Here is a 20,593-nt window from a genome sequence, read left to right on the forward strand (position 1 = left end):
TTCATTCCAGGCTTTCGCTGAGGAGCTGCGAAAAGTTTTCGGACTGGTGACTTCGGGTCCTGATGCCACGGGTGGACTAATGAGCTTCAATCAAGGTAATCGGTCTGTGTCTGATTACGCTATAGACTTCCGCACCCGAGCTAGACTCAGCACATGGAACTCAGGTGCACAGTGTGATGCTTATCTGAGCGGATTAGCCCCTTACATCAAGCATCAGCTGATTTCTTTCGATCTTCCCTCATCTCTGGATGGTTTAATTGAATTAACAACACGATTGGATCGACGCATACAGCTGTGGAGGCAGGAGTCACGTCGGGGTGGAGGACGCCAAACTTCACTTCGAGCTCCGGGGTTCCCCCTCCTCCCGATCCACAGACTGAGACTCTTGCTGAGGGAGGGGCGGAGCCGATGCAGGTGGGACGGACCAGTTTGACAGCGGCGGAGAAGGAACGACGGCGCCGTGAGAATCTGTGTTTGTACTGTGGTCAAGCTGGACACTTTGTTTCTAAGTGTCCAGTAAAAGGGAGGGCTCAGCAGGGAAAAGGGGCATCCTGTTGAGCCGGTTTAAGACATCCGCCCCAACCACCAGGCCGTTGTTCCATGTGCAGCTCCAGATGGCTTCAGAACCGTTCACCCTCGCTGCTTTCATTGACTCTGGGCGGATACTAATCTGATGGACGAGGGTCTGGTCGAACAGTGGAGTGGAGCTAGAAACTTCCCCGTCCAGTTCCAGCCAGTGCTTTAGACGGACACCTTCTAGGTACGGTTACTCATCAGACAAAGCCTATCATAATGTTAATAGCTGGAAATCACCTTGAGACCATCCAGTTCCACATACTGAAATCACCTGACCTACCGTTAATCCTTGGTTTTCCTTGGCTTCGGCGTCATAACCCACACATTGACTGGTCCACGGGGTCCATTTTGGAATGGAGCCCTGCATGTAAGTCCATCTGCTCCAACAGATCCATGGTCCAAACCCCCAGTTAGTTCCTGTTCTGCCATAGACCTGTCCCATGTTCCGTCTGTATCATGATTTTAGTAGGGAGGTGTTCAGTAAATCCCGGGCCATGTCTCTGCCGCCGCACCGTCCTTACGACTGTGCCATAGACCTTTTGCCAGGCACTACTCCCCCTAAGGGCCGTCTCTATTCCCTGTCCGCTCCTGAGAGAGAGGCCATGGAGACTTATATTAATGAGGCTTTGGCTGCTGCTGTATTATCCGGCCATCATCATCCCCCGCTGGAGCTGGATTCTTCTTTGTGGATAAAAAGGACAAGACTCTCCGCCCCTGTATAGATTACCGGGGCTTAAATGACATCACTGTTAAGAACCGTTACCCTCTCCCTCTCATTTCCTCTGCATTTGAGCTGTTGCAGGGGGCCACCATCTTTACTAAATTGGACCTCCGGAACGCCTACCATCTGGTACGGATCCGTGAGGGAGAGTGGAAGACGGCATTTAACACCCCACTGGCCATTACGAGTATCTTGTGATGCCTTTTGGTCTCACCAATGCTCCAGCTGTGTTTCAGGCACTAATCAATGATGTTCTGAGAGACATGCTGAATAAGTTCGTGTTCGTGTATCTTGATGATATTCTGATTTTTTCTCATTCTGAGCAGGAGCATACATCATGTCCAGGCGGTTCTGCAGGCCTCCTGGAGAATTCCCTGTATGTGAAAGCGGAAAAGTGTGATTTCACGCCTCCTCAGTGTCCTTCCTGGGTTACATCGTGGGACGGGACCGGATGGAGATGGATCCAGCGAAGGTTTCGGCTGTCACCTCCTGGCCAGTGCCCGAGTCCCGTAAGCAGCTGCAGAGGTTCCTGGGGTTCGCCAACTTCTATAGGAGGTTTATACGTGGTTACAGTACCGTGGCTGCCCCTCTCACTGCCCTCACCTCCTCCAAGGTTCCTTTCAGATGGACTACAGAGGCTGATGAGGCCTTCAGACATCTGAAGGACCGCTTCAGTTCAGCACCCATTTTGCGTGTTCCAGATCCAGAGAGACAGTTTGTAGTGGAGGTGGATGCCTCTGATGTGGGGGTGGGAGCAGTTCTCTCTCAAAGAACTGCAGATGACCTGAAAATGCATCCCTGTGCTTTTTTTTCCAGGCGGCTGTCCCCAGCAGAGAGAAATTATGATATTGGCAATCGTGAACTGTTGGCGGTGAAACTGGCGCTGGAGGAGTGGCGGCATTGGCTGGAGGGGACCAAGGAGCCATTTCTGGTTTGGACTGATCACAAGAATCTTGAATACATCCGTACAGCTAAAAGGCTCAACTCCCGTCAAGCACGTTGGTCCTTGTTTTTCACCCGCTTTAATTTCTCCCTCTCTTATCGGCCAGGCTCCGTAACATCAAACCGGATGCCCTGTCACGGCAATTTATGGTCGGGGAGGGAAGCATGATCAGCCAGACCCCATCCTCCCAGTCTCCTCCCATGGCAGTCCTCACCTGGGATGTGGAGGAACGAGTAAGAGCCGCCCTGGAGGATCAGCCGGTCCCAGCACCTGCCCCCAGAACCGCCTGTTCGTCCCTCAGGAGTTAAGGTCAGAGGTTTGCAATGGATTCATGGTTCAAAACTCACCTGTCACCCTGGTATTCAGCGCACCCTGGAGGTATTGCAGCGGCGGTTCTGGTGGCCGTCCCTAGTGGAGGACACTACAGGGTTTGTCAACGCATGTCCGGTCTGCAATCAACACAAGACTCCTCGTCGCTCCCCGCCGGTCTCCTTCAGCCACTGCCTATACCCCACCGACCCTGGTCACATATTTCCTTAGACTTCGTCACTGGGTTACCTCCTTCTGAGGGGAATACAGTCATTGACAGTAATTGACCGTTTTAGTAAAATGGCACATTTTATTCCCCTGCCCAAGCTCCCCTCAGCCAAGGAGACCGCTGAGGCGGTTCTCTTTAATGTGTTCCGTTTTCACGGCATCCCAGTGGATGTTGTGTCAGATCGGGGCCCCAGTTTACCTCTGTCTTCTGGCAGGAATTCTGCCGGCTACTCGGTGCCTCGTCCAGTTTGTCATCAGGGTTTCACCCACAGTCCAATGGTCAGACGGAGAGGATGAACCAGGAGATGGAGACTACTCTCCGCTGTATGGCATCTAAACATCCTGCCACCTGGGCCAAACAGCTGCTGTGGAGTATGCCCACAATACCCTCTCCAGCTCTGCCACAGGACTCACCCCGTTCCAGTGTGTTCACGGTTTTCAGCCTCCGCTTTTTCCTGCAGCGGAGGTGGAATCATCCTGTCCGTCAGCAGAGGCTTTTATCCGCCGCCGCCGTCAGACATGGGCCCAAGCCAGAGCCGCACTGAAGCGAGCTGCTGATAGGTATTCACCATCGCCAATCGCCGTCGCTCAGGGCCCCCAGTATCAGGAAGGACAGAAGGTCTGGCTGTCCACCCGGGACCTACCCCTAAAACTGAATCTAAAAAATTGGCCCCGAAATTCATAGGTCCTTTCCCCATCGAGAGGGTGGTCAATCCAGTGGCCGTCAGACTGAAGCTTCCTCGCACTATGCGCATTCACCCCACTTTCCATGTTTCCAAGGTGAAACCTGTTCATGAGAGTCCCCTGATGCCCGCCTCTCAGCCCCCCCCTCCCCCCCGGATGATTGATGGCGCTCCAGCCTTTACTGTGCGCAGATTGTTGCGCTCTCGTCGCCGGGGCAGGGGGCTCCAGTACCTGGTTGACTGGGAGGGTTACGGCCCTGAAGAAAGGTCTTGGGTTCCAGCTCGTCAGATCCTAGATGGTCAGCTCATCAGTGATTTTCATCGTCTGCACCCTGATCAGCCATCTAGTAACCGACACCACGCCGCTGACAATGGTGTGGTTTCCCCTCCTTCCCACGCTCCTGAATCGCCGGTGGAGGAGGAGGGGTCGAGGTCAGAAGAGGAGGTCCTTTCTGAAGAGTATTGACTCTCCGCCACACTCCTCCACCCACTCAGCTTTGTTTTGGGACGTCAGGGGCCGTCCCTTGAGGGGGGGGTTCTGTAACATCTCTGTCTTTTTGTCTGCTGTTTCTCTTTCTTTCTTTTTTTTTCCCGGTCTCACTCTCAGCCACACCTCCTCATTGCTCTTTCTGTCACACCTCCTCATCAGTTGATTCCCCTCACCTGTGAGCACACCTGGCTCATTAGGTAGAGGGTTTATATTCACCTCTCTCTCCTTTGTTCTCTGCCAGATTGTCTTCTACTCGTGAGAAACTTTCCAGCGTTGTACCTACCTGATTCCTTGTGTCTGATCTTGTTCCCTGACCTGCTCTGCTGCCCGTCGTCTGATCCCCGTCTGACCCGTCTGCCTGGTTCTGCCTTTTTGTCCGTTTCCCTGGTGCTCGACCTGCCCTTTGTCCCTGACCACGTCTCTCCGCCTGCCGCCTGGTACCGACCTGTTTCCGCCTCAGACCCTGCCTTCTGTCTCAGCCCCACTGGACTCTACGGACCCCCGGTTACTGGACTATCTGCCTGTCCCCGACGCCCCCCCTTGCCTTACCCCTGTCGGATTACTCTGAGTTTGTGACTGTGTTAAACTGTAACTGTTGTATTGAACTCCTGTTGCTACTACATAGCTTCAGTAAAGGTTTACAAACTCATACCTTTGTGTCGGTCTGCTTCTGGGTTCCAGTTGTACCCGTTACATATATATATATATATATTTTTTCAGTCAACATTCATGGTTTTTAATTTTTCTAAGAAATACTTAATTTATTCATGATATTCTGTTTTTTAATAGATCAATCTTTTAACATTTTAAGCATGTGGTGATGCAATGTCAGTGTTTGTTTCTTCTATATTTCTTTTTATACAGAGAATGGCATGAAGGACCCAGGGATTGATCGTGCCATTGGGATCTGTAAGAAGGTCGTCAGTTCTTTTTCATATTTGGAAAAGAAGAAGAGAGCTTGCTGCAGTACAGACAGAGCTGGGTCTGCCTGTTCATCAGCTCATCACAGAGTCCCCAACCAGGTGGGGGTCCAGACAAGCGATGATAGAGCGTATTCTGGAACAAGAGAAAGCCATAGCACGTGTCCTGGGGTCAGACAAGAAATGCAGGCACCTCGTGCCCACCTGGCAAGACCTTGAGGTTTTGGAATCTGTGAATAAAGCCATTAAACCACTGCAAGATTTCACCGACGCACTGTCTGGGGAGAGTTATGTGACTGTCTCTTTCATCAAACCAACTCTGAGCATATTCAGAAGCAGTCTCCTCAAGCCCGAAGACAACGACACGGAGCTCACAAAAACTATCAAAGAAAAATTCTGAGTTATATGACTGACAGTTACACTGACTCTGACAAAGACGAACTCTTGGACATGACCTCACTTTGGATCCCAGGTTCCGCACAGCGTACATTCATCCTGAGATGGTGGAACACATTAAGAAGAGAGCTGTTACAGAGCTGCTGAACCTCCCCACTGACCAAACCAATCCAGAGCCAGGAGCAGCTGTGCCAGGAAGAAGAAGCTCAGCATGGCCCTGCACCGAAGAAAAGGAGGAGCTTGGCAAGCTTCTTCCAAAAGAAGAATGTGCCCTGTTCTTCCCTGTCACAGGCAGATAGAGTTAGAAGTCAGTTAGAAAGCTACCTGTTGACCCCTGAGATAAGTGAAGATACTGATCCTCTTCAGTGGTGGAAGAAACATGAAGAAAACTTTCCAAGACTCAGCATACTAGCCAAGAAATACCTCTCAATCCCTGCAACAAGTGCCCCATCCGAGAGGCTCTTCAGTGTTGGAGGGAACATAGTAACTTGCCACAGGGCATCCCTCAAGCCAGATGTTGTAGACAGACTCGTGGTCCTTGCAAAAAACTTGGAAATGTGACTTCAATAACTGTAATCAATGACTGAAATAATCTGACTGCAACAGTGTGACTTGTAGAAACAATGGACTGGCATTACCTCTATCTCTTGTATTATGAGAGATCATAGGAGTCTCACATGATTTTGTTATTTAGTTATGCAAATAACATTTCATTTTGTTTGCACAAGTGTTTCTCAATAGGCATACAAATAACACAATTTGTGTTTGTGCTTTTGGCTCCAGGATACATTTTTTTAAAGCTCAATTTTACAAAATGTCGATGTTTCTGACTTTATGCATTGTTTGTTCAAGATGGTAGAAAAACCTTTATTTTTTAATTTTTTAAAGTGAAGTTGGGTGAAGACTTATGCTTGTCACTTTATCCCAAGGGGGATTCATTTTTGTTTATATATGAAGTTTTGACTTCATTCCCAAATAAGGGCACTTCATCTTTAACAAAGAACCTGTTTATGTTCAAGTGAGGTTTGGTGAAAGGTTCTCACTTAATTAATACGAAAATTTGTTTGGTCAAGATGATTTTCAAGAGTGTCACTTTACTAAACCCAGGAGGGATTTCTTGCAATTGCACTTCATTCCAAGTAGAAAAATGTGTTTACTATTTTCTAAAATAAAAACAAAATGATGGAAATAACTTCTGTTGTCTTTTGTAGTTTTACACAAAAATCGAAATCAAAATCGAAAATCGAGTTTTTAAAGGAAAAAATCGGGATTTTATTTTTGGCCAAAATCGTGCAGCCCTAATTTCTGACATGGGGGGGGGTCTGCTGCATCTCCTCTGCACTAATAGCCAGTGTGTCTGTGATTTTTCGTGTTTTTTCCCCTCCCATCCTGTGTTAAATAACTTATGACGCATGAAATCTTTTCTGCTGAGTTTAATTATTGCACGTCAGTTTGACCTGGGACACCAACTGAAGGACATGAAGGATAAAATGATTAGATTTCAAAGCCAACGGTTTGGTTTTCTTCGGTCATTTCAGATGGAACCCACCTACACTCATAAAAGCCTCTTCAGTTCTTGGTCCTGGTTTCTGGTTTCCTGTTGTAAAGACTGTTCACACAGATTTGATCTGTGTTTAACCATGTGTAACTGAATGTAAAAGGTCACTTTGATACTGAATGAAAGATATGCGTGTTGAATAAAATCTAATTACATTAATTTGATTTAATTACATATAAATTTCAACAATGGTATGAAATTCTAGTTATAGAAATTGTTGAGAAAAACTAAATAAAGCAAGAATGTGTCAGAGCCACTGTGTGTACAGATCTTTTACACTGATTCATTCAATCGGTCACTGATTTTCAGATGATTAATCGTGTACTGGGCAGTTTGACCCAGTACGACGGAGTATTAGGGCCACATGAGGAAATAAACACACCTGTCACTATGATAATGAAGTCATAAAATATCCAGATAAAACCCCTAAGTTTATGAGAATGAAGTCGAATACAAAAGGAGTCAGAATTTTACGAGAAGAAGTCGTAATATTATGAAAATAATGTAACCATATTTGGAGAATAAAGCCATGATAATACGAGAATAATGTCGTAATTTAAGAACAGGCAGTGATTAAATTGTTTTTTTTTAATAATTTATATATATATATATATATATATATATATATTATATTATATATATTATATTTTTTTTTTTTTTTTTTTTTTTTTTTTTTAATCATGATTTTTAAAATATTTTCCCACCTATTTTTAGATTATGACATTATTCTTGTAATAGTAAGGCTTTACTCTCAAAATGACAGCATTATTCTGATAATATTCCCACTGCATTCTTGTAAAATTATGACTTTTTTGTATTTGACTTTATTCTCATAGAATTACAAGTTTTATCTGGATATTTTATGACTTCATGCTCGTAGTGACAAGTGTTTTTATTTTCTTCTGTGGCGCTAATACACTGTCGTATGTATAGGTATACAAGCAAGGAATGGATGAACATGTGAGTATAAAGTGTGAAATTGTTACTTAAACACAAGCTGTAATTACAAATAAAGTTATCTTTAACTTTATAATAAAGTTATATAAATAAGTTATTGGGGGTTTAAAAACAGGAAAAAAAGCGTTTGTAACCCAGGGATATTACTGCTGTTCCTTCAAACTGAAGGGAACTGGAATCTCTTAGAACAGTTCCAACAGTTCATGCATCTGTCATGAATAGTTCAGACATGATGACTTATTAAACTGAGCGTCTTCTGTTTTCCTGCAGGTCCGTCTCTAACCACATCCTTCTAAGGTGTGTCCCTGTTCAACATCACATCACGTTAGGTCACATTTTTCTGTCGGCGCTCATTTATGAAAACCTCAATAATCAACAGTCATTTTCACACTCAGGCTCAAACGCCACAACCACAAGTACATCATCATACAAACACATCAAATCCAGCCTTAATATCACCATTAATTACTGATCAGCGACTGAAAAGACCCTGGATTACAGATTACTTTATTGTCATTTGACAGCACAGTGTACATACAGTACAGAGTACATCCAACGAGATTTCAGTCGATGATTAGGAACATGGGGCCGCTGCAGCTGGTGCGCCACCGCTGAACCAGGATCAGCGCTCTGCAACCTTTATTATCAGTCACAGCCATTTCGCCCCCTCCCTCTGCTGCCAAAAAAAAAAAAAAAAATAGTCTGGAGCCGCAAAAAAAAAACAGAGCTGATAAACTTTTAAAAGTTTTTATCTTTTTTACATTTGATCTGTTCCAACCACTGAATACAACAAACAGAAGTGCAGTGTGGAATGGATTCTGGAGTAGGATTACTCTAAAAGTACACAGTAAAAGTAGTTCATAGTATTTGTGCTAATAGTATATGAAATACTAATACCAAAATACCAAATTCACAAGGTACTTACTGGAAAAAATTATTTTATTCATCATTGAATGTAGTCCTAAAGCCTATTTCAGACAAAAAAACAAACACTTTGGAGCTTGGAAGGGATTTTTGAGTATGATTACTCCAAAAGTACATAGTAAAAGTATTTCATAGTATTTGTACTAATAGTATATGAAGTACTAATACCAAAAATACCAAATTCATGAGGTACTTTTTGGAAAAATTATTTTATTCATCATTGAATTTAGTCTTAAAGCCTATTTCAGATGAAAAAACAAACACTTTTGGAGCTTGGAAGGGAATCTGTTGTAGGATTACTCCAAAAGTACAGAGTACTCATACTCATACAGTCACTGTATGAAGAGTGCCACTATTTATGGAAAGGATTCTGTTCAAAACTCAACACTGCCTCCACAGTTCCCAGTCGTACTGCTCCATATTCTCCCGGAAAACGGACTGAATTATGTGAGTAATTTACAAAGGATGGACAGAACCATCCATGCGTCTGCATCTGTGTCTGCATCTGTGTCTGCGTCTGTGTTTGCATCTGTGTCTGCGTCTGCATCTGTTTCTGCGTCTGCATCTGCGTCTGTATCTGTGTCTGCGTCTGCATCTGTGTCTGCGTCTGCATCTGCATCTGTGTCTGCATCTGCGTCTGCATCTGTGTCTGCATCTGCGTCTGCATCTGTGTCTGCATCTGCGTCTGCATCTGTGTCTGCATCTCTGTCTGCATCTCTGTCTGCGTCTGCGTCTCTGTCTGCATCTCTGTCTGCGTCTGTGTCTCTGTCTGCATCTCTGTCTGCGTCTGTGTCTCTGTCTGCGTCTGTGTCTCTGTCTGCGTCTCTAACCTCGAGCAGACATGAACCCTGACTGTTTTGAAGGCACCTTCACTCCATTCAGCTCATCTACCGTAACTGTCCAATGAGGAGAACATGAGAAAAACACTAGCATCTGGACTGACCACAGAAAGGGAGGAGCCACTACAAGGAGGAGGAGGAGCCACATGAGGCTCTGGAGCCACAGGTTGCCCACCCCTGGTCTGAATATGTGGTTAAATATGGAGGGGCATACGAGAATATGTGGAGGTAAAACAATCCATGAAGTATTCAGAGCCAACAGCTAATATTAGCATTCAAGCATCTCCTGGCTAACATCATCTGACATTTAGATAACATGTAGGCATGAATTAATCTGAAATATTCACACACATCTATGTCAGTCTGGAAGGAAAAGGTACAGGATATAAATTAATCTGTCCTTCTGTATTCAGTAACGATATGTGACATTAATGTGTAATATGTGACATTCATCAAACGTCGTCAGGTGAACAGAAATCATGACGGACAGTTAATTGATTCCAATGATAATACCAGCAAGGAGTTGGCTGAATGCTAATGTTAGTTCTTGTCAAACAACATTTACTGGGTCAAATACATCAGTTTTTGTCTTAAATATGGCCCAACCCTTCCAGATTCTCACTGTTCATTATCCTTTCAGACAATATACTTCTGAAAACAGCCTTTAGAGAGTAGCTTATGTGAGAAAATGTTCCTTTAAAGAAGTGATATTTTGCTCTTTCAACTAGAATTATGTATTTTCCAACATTTCCCTGTGGTCTACAGCTGTAAACGCTCTGCTTGGGTCTGAATTCATTAATTCAACTCCACAGGTCTGTCTTTAACCCTACACTGTAAAAAAAATAAATAAAAAAAAAAATCTGTAATTTAACAGAATTGTCACTGTTTAACAGATTTTTCCCGTATTTTTAAGATACAGGAAAATATCACTGAAATGACAAAAACAGACTGATTTTACATGTCAAATGTAAAATAGCATGAAAAACAGTAACTGTGAAGAACCAGAAAACTTCCATTTTTTAAAAGAATTTTTTTCTTTTTTCACAGAAAATACAGTTAAAATACATTTGCAAATGTATCATAATTTCACAAATATTTGTTTTCTATTCATGAGATTAAACTGTTAATTTAAAGTTTAATACTGTAAAAAAAGAAAAAAAAAAAAATAAATTACTGACAATTAACAGTAACAGAAGTATTAGTTCTGTCAGTTGAACCAGACTTGTTTGTTAATTGACAAATATCTTGTGTAATTACAGGAGGTTTCACAACAAAAACGTTGAATAAATGTGTTTTTGTGAATGTATAACATGTATAAGCACTGATAAACTGTCCAAATACAGTTTTTATCAGTGGATTGGACAACTGAGTCTGACTGAAAATGATTTAAATATATGTACACTACCAGGCAAAAGTCTGGACTCACCTTCTTATTTAAATGACATGAGATGGACCACAGATGGCCAACAAGAGTTCAGCATCATTTGGAACTCCTTCCAGACTTTTGGAAAACATTTCAGGTGATTACCTCATGAAGCTCATCGAGAGAATGCCAAGAATGCACAAAGCAGTAATAAAAGGAAAATGTGGCTATTTTGAAGAATCTAAAATATAAAACATGCTTTGAGTTTTGTCACACCTTTTTAAACTACATAATTCCGTATGTGTTCATTCATAGTTTTGATGCCTTCAGTGAGAATCTACAATGAAATAGTCATAAAAATAAAGAAAAACAGGTGAGTTCAAACTTTTACCTGGTAGTGTGTATATATATAATATATAATATCTATATATATATATATATATATATATATATATATATATATATAGGGAATTGGATTGTTTTAATACATGTAAATATCTTTAGTAAACATTAAAAGTAAAAAAAAAATAAAAAATTGCAAAATCTCATGTAAAGTTGGGGCAAAAACTGTATTTTAATTATGGAAAATTACCGTATTTTTATGAGATAGTTATTTTCTGTTAAACATTATTTTTTTGGTGTCCCTGCTGCTGGAATAATATATATATATATATATATATATATATATATATATATATATATATATATATTTTTTTTTTTTTTTTTTTTTTTTTTTTTTGTCTTTTATGTTTTTTTTTTTGTTTGTTTGCTTTTTATAGTGTATTTCTGACTAATGACACCAGAAAGACGGTTTGGAGCGCTGGCCCTTTAAATGCATGTAGACGCCACTTCAGGCCCCGCCCCCTGCAGGTTGTTGACTGTGCTTTCAGAAGTTCAGATCTGCACTGTTTCTTTTAAGCTTAAAGTTTTCATCTGTTTTTATGGGTTTGCTTGTTGGTTTGTTTTTGTGTTTTGTTTTGTTGTTTGGGGGGGGGGGGTGTTGTTTGTTTTTCTGTTTAGTTTTTTGGCGGTTTGTTTGTTTGTTTGTTTGATGCTTATGCTTGTTAGTGCTTCCCTTCCCCTGCTGGAATGCTGTGAATTGTCCTGTCCATGAAATGTGCTATAGAAATAAACCGGCCTCACCTTTCTGTCCGTTCAGCCACTTGTGTTCGGTAATACAACCGACAGCTGAACATCTGAGGTCATGGGCTCCAGGTCTGGACAGATTTTCAGTTTTTACTACAACCGCTGCTGCTGACAAACTATTCTGTTGAACTCAAACAAACGTTGGTCAGAAGTCTGGGCCTCGTATGTGCTCGTATGTTTCTGTTTCTGACTCATGACACCAGAGCACTGGCCCTTTAAATGCACAGGAGACACGTCAGACTCCAACCCAAATGGACATTTGGGCAGATCTCCATTTTGGCATTTGTGTGTAAACAGAGGGGAAGGTGAAAACAGAGATTCTCCGACGGAGGAAGGAAAAAGTCCAAGTTCACATGTGATGATCTGTTCAGAGGAAGAGGATGGAGCTGATAAGTGAAGTGACAGCGACTACACGAGAAAAGAAGGACGTTTGGTGCTAGCGAACATGTCCAACTTCGTTAATTAGCGCCCACTACATCTGCGTAACAGGATCTGCGTATTTATGAAGTGTTTCCACATTGTCATCCTTCAGATTTGGTTAGTTTGATTTCTTTATCCTTTTTCTGTTCTGTCCAGTTCAGTAGAAGGTAAATGAAGCAGTCCACGTGAACTAAAGACAAAACGAGTGAAAACCAGACGCAGCCGTTAACGACTACAGAACTAACACGCTTCCACACAGTTCAAACCGGTTTCATCCCCTCTGTCACATGGAAATGAAGTCAGCGGCTCATCCATTCACTTTGCATTACATTAGACGACGCAGAGCCAGGAGAACTACATCTGCATCTGGGAGGGGGGGGGGGGGCAGAGGGCTCCTGGATGGTCCAAAGTCCTGGTGAGAGGGCCTTTTCCATCAGGACCCCCCCACTTTGGAACGGCCTGCCCCAGGACATAAGGCTGAGGAATCAGTGACGTCTTTTAAATCCCTTCTTAAAACACATTTTTATAGACTTGCTTTTATGTGCTGTCTGTCCCATTTTAACTTTAATTGTTTAAATTACATTTGTATCCTGTTTGGTTTTTCATTTCTATTCTCATACATGATGTTTTATCTCACTCCTTCCTCTATACATTGATTTGACTGCATCATGTTCTCCCTGCCCTCTTCACTCTGGTTCCCTTCCTTTTGTCAGTGTCATGTGTTGGCGTTTGTTGTCCACACCTGTTATGTGTTGTTTTCTGGTTTGGTGTCTTCACTTGGACGTTGTATTCTGCTGTTGTGTCCTTCTGCTTTGTCTGTCAAAGCACTTTGGAAACTTCATTTTAAAGCTGCTCTAGAAATGAAGCTATTATTCTTATTATTATTATTTATTATTATTATTATTATTATTATATGTTCATAGCAGAAGTAACATTTCGTTCAGCATTCTGGTTGGTTAATGGTACTCTCCTGTCCCACTACACTGCCACCTACAGGCCTGGTGTGCTCCTGACTGTGTAGATATACAGTAGGGATGCACCCATACCACTTTGTTCCAGACTGAGTACGAGTACTTCTATTTGAGTACTTGCCGATACCGAGTACTGATCCTAGTCCTTAATAATCCCATTCCAGTTGTTGGTTCCTTTTGTAAATGTGCTTTATAGTCGTTGTCATTAGTCTGACTGGAACAAAGTGCTGCTGCTGACATTTAATGTGTTGGAATGAGCGTTTGTCAGTTAATCCACCAGGGGGCGCCGCTCTGAATGAACCATACTGGACAAATACCACGAAGAAGAGGAAAGTTTAATGAGAAGAAGAAGAAGAAAGTCAGTAATAGCAAACCTGTAGACGACAGAGGAACACTACTGTGATACTAATGTTAGTGTTTTCTCTGTAAGGTTTAAAAGTTTAGCTTCAGCAGGAAGAGAAAACACAGATGAGTGACAGGTTTGGTTTGCACTTCCGCTGGCGGCGGTCCGCACCGCTCCGTACTCCCGCTGGTATTCTGTGTCTGGGTACTCATCCTCCATCAGCTGGAAAACAGATGAATGTAGTCAGATTACAGACAGAAGGCTGCGTCTGTATCTGTGTGTGAACGCTACTGTCAGTGTTACTCTGATCATTTCTGTGGTTCCATCTCCACACTCTTCACACTCACACACATTCTTCCTCCTCCTCGTACCTGCTGCACTGAACTGGGAATGGCACACGGACACAAGTGGGATCGCTGCAGTTGTATCAGATTACTTTTACGAGTACAAGTACAAGTACACGCTCTGAGTATTGAAGCCGATACCAATACTGGTATCAGATCGGTGCATCCCTAATATACAGGGCCGTATACACTTCGAGTTTTCCGAAAATGACCGCATCTGAATGTTTTTTTTTTAAATGGAGAGGGGAAACCTCAGTTAAAAAAAATATTCGGCTACATATAAACACAGCCTCAGTCACTTATGTTATTTGTCATAATATTGTGACTTTTGTGCTTATTCTTCTGAGCCCAGGAAAGTAAAAGTTTTGGTGTTTTCACATTAAATAATTGTCTGGATTGGAGTACAGCTGTGAAACTCCTAACCGTTTCTTTTCAAGACTTCTTTTATGGAACATCATTGTTAACCCTAACTCCTGTAAGTCGCTTTGGAAATAAAAGCCAAATGCACAAATGTCCTGAAACTGTTGTCCCCTACAGAGGACTAATGCACTGCTGGGTCTGTGGAGGGGACAGGGTTAATAAGTGACAGAATAAATACAACATATAGCTCCTTTAATGTGAGGGATTTCAGTTCCATTAATCCCCTGCATGTAGATCCATAAATGAATATTGTAAAGGAAAATATTACATGTTTGTGTCGACAGCAGTGGAACTCCAGTAAAACCCAAATAAAGGCAGCATGGTGCAGGTTGGACTCTGTGAGTCTGTCAGTCAAACAAGCAAATAATTGGACTGTTTTGTTCCTTTCAAATGTGAAGTGTTTTGTTTCTGGTTAATTTTTGTTATTTTTTATTTTTTCCTTCTTCTCACAACATCTGGCAACAACAGCACCTACCACTTTTCATCGTCAATTTGGACAAAACAAAAGCGTGGAGGGAAAAAAAAAAAGTCTGAGATGGAGGTGGGACAGACGACGGACGGACAGCGAATTAATTCAGCCTCAAAAAAAAAACAAAAAACCCCCCACAATCCTCGTGTTTTCACTTCTTCTGTGTTCAGAGAATTCAAAGCGTCCATTTTCTTGGTCAGGAGAGAACGAAGCCGACTCGCCGTGGTTTGAAACTCCTCATAATCTGCCCTCAGAGGCATTTCCACAACAAATTAGCCTGCCACGTTTCATGTTTTAATTACAGTTTGCCCTTCAGATCAGGACTCCGTTTAGCAGTCCTGCTGGATTTCACACTGTCCAATAAGAATTCCACTCACTCAAATACTTTATCCCTCCGGTGGTGGGCGAAAGGACGGTGAAGTGGGTCTTTCTGTCAGTGCAGAGTGAGACATCTCCATGCAATTTCCTGTAACATTCATGCTCCACGGAGGGTAAATCCAACTAAAGCGCTGTAATACCGCCACTGTAATGAAGTCCACGGCCTCCAGACGACGCCCAGATGACTTCTGACTGCTGAACTGTAAGACTGATGGTGTTAATATCGGCAACGAATACGATGAAAAGGAGGAACGGGAGCGTCATGTGTCGAGGCGTAGTTGTTTTTGTACCGCAGACATGTTCGTTCATCATGGACCAACGCTGCGCTTTATTGGATTCAGTCACAAACACTAACACGATATGTCAAAACGGAGGAACTACTGGGCTGCAAATGTATGTTTCATGTCTGGATTCATTCAAGCTGGAACCGTCAGAACCCTCACTCCATGGGTTGGTTCTGAATTTCTCTCAATGTAGTTTTTTTGTTTTTATCCTGGACCATGATTTTTAAATGTTCTACCTCTAAATTTCTAAAATATTTTCCTGCTCTGACTGTAAATCTTCATTTCTACCACATAACCATCCACTTTCTTCGCATCTCACTGAGGAGGAAAATCTACCATTAAACTTCCACTGAGGCTCCACAGTTCATCATTTTTGTTCTCCTTAAATCAGTGTTGTTCAACCTTGGGGTCGGGACCCCACATGGGGTCACCTGAAATGTCTTTTGTTTCCCCACCTTTGTTTTTTGGAGTTTTGCAGAGATTGGGCAACACAGACACTATCATATGTGACCAATCAACTGGCAATGAATTAGTGCACAAATTCCTTTTTTTTTTTTTTTTTTACATGTATACAAAAAAAACAAAAGCGGAGCAGGGCTGGGGGGTGCACATGCTCCGTGAATGTTGGTCGGGGGGGTAGCGTATCGGTCGACATTGTCGCTTTCCTCTTCCTCTAACTCCATACTCAGCCACAGGTGATAGTATGGATCCAAGTGATTATTCCAAGAACGACCGGCTTCCACCACTCACCGGACGGCCACTTCCTTCACACTGTGGGTTCCAGTTTGAGGCCAGAGGAGCTCCAGTGGAGGGGGTTCCCCACCGCGTCTTTTTTGTGAGTCAGACCAAGTCTTCCCCAGGGGTTCACAGACGGAACTGCCGCGTACTCCTGGTCCTGCTCTGAAGAGTCCATCTCATCCACTATTATTCAATTACGCAAAATTAAAATGAGATCGATCTAAGATCGATTAAAGCGATTTTTTCCCAGCCCTAGTCTCTGAGCCAATGTATAAAGGAAGCAGGCTGTGGTGACTTCCATTTCAGGATGATTATCCTTCTCTCAAGAATGGTCATAAATGCAAGAGTTACTTTGGGAAGTAGAAAGGGAAGGTCACCTCAAATTTATAGTAAGTGATAAAAATAAACATTTACAAATAGAGAAAATCTGTTGAGTTGACAGAGCCAATCCCATTTATACCAGACAAACTGTGTGTGAAACTGCAGCACTGTGGTTCTGTTTGTGTCACATGTTCACTGTGGTCAGTTTCAGATGCTGCAGCTCTTTCATCATTCATAGTTTCAGTTCTTGTTTGTTCAGTATTAATTGTCCTCCTTGTAAATCCCAGCTGGACTGACTGGACAGATCCTGACCTTTAATCTACACCTGGATTTACTGCCTCTGTCCAATAATAGACATTATATAGACTAAATGTCCACAATAACAGACATTATACAGACTAAATGTCCACAAGAATACACATTATACAGACTAAATGTCCACAATAATACACATTATACAGACTAAATGTCCACAATAATAGACATTATACAGACTAAATGTCCACAATAATACACATTATAGACTAAATGTCCACAATAATACATTATACAGACTAAATGTCCACAATAAGAGACATTATATAGACTAAATGTCCACAAGAATATATACAGACTAAATGTCCACAATAATACACATTATACAGACTAAATGTCCACAATAATAGACATTATACAGACTAAATGTCCACAATAATAGACATTATACAGACTAAATGTCCACAATAATACACATTATACAGACTAAATGTCCACAATAAGAGACATTATATAGACTAAATGTCCACAATAAGAGACATTATATAGACTAAATGTCCACAATAGACATTATACAGACTAAATGTCCACAATAATAGACATTATATAGACTAAATGTCCACATAATACACATTATACAGACTAAATGTCCACAATAATAGACATTATAGACTAAATGTCCACAATAAGAGACATTATACAGACTAAATGTCCACAATAATACACTTATACAGACTAAATGTCCACAATAATAGACATTATAGACTAAATGTCCACAATAATACACATTATATAGACTAAATGTCCACAATAATACACATTATATAGACTAAATGTCCACAATAATAGACATTATAGACTAAATCTCCACAATAATAGACATTATATAGACTAAATGTCCACATAATACACATTATACAGACTAAATGTCCACAATAATAGACATTATATAGACTAAATGTCCACAATAATAGACATTATATAGACTAAATGTCCACAATAATAGACATTATATAGACTAAATGTCCACAATAATAGACATTATATAGACTAAATGTCCACAATAATACACATTATACAGACTAAATGTCCACAATAATAGACATTATATAGACTAAATGTCCACAATAATAGACATTATATAGACTAAATCTCCACAATAATAGACATTATACAGACTAAATGTCCACATAATAGACATTATATAGACTAAATCTCCACAATAATAGACATTATATAGACTAAATCTCCACAATAATAGACATTATAGACTAAATCTCCACAATAATAGACATTATATAGACTAAATGTCCACAATAATAGACATTATATAGACTAAATCTCCACAATAATAAACATTATATAGACTAAATGTCCACAATAATAGACATTATATAGACTAAATCTCCACAATAATAAACATTATATAGACTAAATCTCCACAATAATGACATTATATAGACTAATCTCCACAATAATAACATTATACAGACTAAATGTCCACAATAATAGACATTATATAGACTAAATCTCCACAATAATAGACATTATACAGACTAAATCTCCACAATAATAGACATTATATGACTGAATGTGTCTAAAATTCACATTTATTTGAAACCTAGTATAGAAAACTATGTTCTGCTTTTGGAGTTTTACTTTCTAAAAACTCATCTTAAATCCGTTCAGTCACATGTGAGGCCCATGTGACTGAACGTTACTAAATCTCCAGGACGTTCAACAAGTCAAGAATTTCCTGGTTGTGTGTACGATACTGATATCACACCATGTTTCCTTTAAAACAATAAACTATTCATCACAACAGCTCCTTTTCCATCAACATTCCCAGGAACTTTTATTCCCAGGAATTGATTTATCTAAAAGAATTCCTGGAAACCTGCGTGGTTTGCGTTTCCACCTCATACTATTTTACATTTTTTATGTCGTTTCCATTTAATTGCATCTTATTTCTTTAATGTGATTTGTTGCATTTTACATTTTCTTGCCATGTCTTTTGTTGCTTTGTCGTTAAATTGTTTGCATAATTTTTGTTTTTACATCTATTATATCACTTTTCTCTCACTTCATGTTGATTTTTCATTAAACCTTTCACTTCATGATGCAATTCTCTTATTCAATCATAATTCTTGTTCTGTCTTTGTCATTTTAATTGTTTAACATCATTTCCTTCTTGTTGCATCTCTTATGTTGCGTTGATCTTTTTCCCTCTTGTTATGTTTCTTTTATATGTTATCATCTTGTTCCATGTGATGTGTGTGATTTTCAGTAGATGTGTTATTGTTGCATCTATTTAAGTTGTAAAGAAGTCTTGATGTTGGGAGGAACACACTGGAAAATGAAGCAAAAGACAAACTAAAGGGTGGCAGATGGCCAAAACAAATAAATAAATAGATAATCAAACTGCCTTCCAGGGAAGTCAGGGCTCCAACATGTCACAAAAAGAAGGAAATAAAATGTGATGTTTATTTTTTGGAACAAGACACAAGTTTTTAACTTTAATTAAGAGATACTGAGAAATATTTGTACACATCTGCAGGGACGGTGAATGGTGGAAAACAGCAGAATTATTATGACTTCACAACACAATACCAGCGATTTGGCAGCATTTTATAGAAACTACATGGACAAAAGTATTGGGACACATCATCTCTACAGCTGTAATGTCCTGTTCATGAGGATCTGATATAAAAACAACAGTATTTCCTGAAAGTTTAATGGGAGATTTTTCTTCCTCAGTGAGATGTGAAGAAAGTTGATGGTTAGTTGTGGTAGAAAATTATTATTTACAGTCAGAGTGTGAAAAATTTTCTAGAAATTTAAAAGTAGAACATTTAAAATCATAACCATGGATTTAAAAAAAGTTAAATAAAGATATCCATCCCTCCATTATCCACCGCTTATCCGGAGCCGGTCGTGGGGGTAACAGTCTAAGCAGGGATGCCCAGACTTCCCTCTCCTCAGACTCCTCCTCCAGCTCTTCCGGGGGACCCCAAGGCGTTCCCAGACCAGCCACAGACATAGTCTCTCCAACGTGTCCTGGGTCTTCCCCGAGTCTCCTCCCGGTGGGACATGCCCGGAACACCTCCCCAGGAGGAGTCCAGGAGGATCTGAAACAGATGCCTGATCCACCTCAGCTGGTTCCTCTGGATGTGGAGGAGAGCGGCTCTACTCCGAGCTCCTCCCTGGTGACTGAGCTCCTCCCCCTATCCCTAAGGTGCGCCCGCCACCCTGCGGAGGAAACTCATTTGGACCGCTTGTATCCAGGATCTGGTCCTTTCGGTCCTGACCCAAAGTTCATGACCATAGGTGAGGGTAGGAACGTAGACTGACCGTAAATCCAGAGCTTCTCCTCTCGGCTCAGCTCCTTCTGAACCACAACCGACCGGTACAGCGACTGCATCACTGCAGACGCTGCACCGACCCTCTGTCAATCTGACGCTCCATCCTTCCCTCACTGTGAACCAGACCCCAAGATACTTAACTCCTCCACTTGGGGCAAAGACTCCCCACCGACCCACAGAGGGCAGACCACCTTTTTCCCGGTCCAGAACCATGGCCTCGGATTTGGAGGTGCTG

The sequence above is a fragment of the Sphaeramia orbicularis genome, chromosome 10, assembly GCF_902148855.1.
Source record: "Sphaeramia orbicularis chromosome 10, fSphaOr1.1, whole genome shotgun sequence".
NCBI lineage: Eukaryota > Metazoa > Chordata > Actinopteri > Kurtiformes > Apogonidae > Sphaeramia > Sphaeramia orbicularis.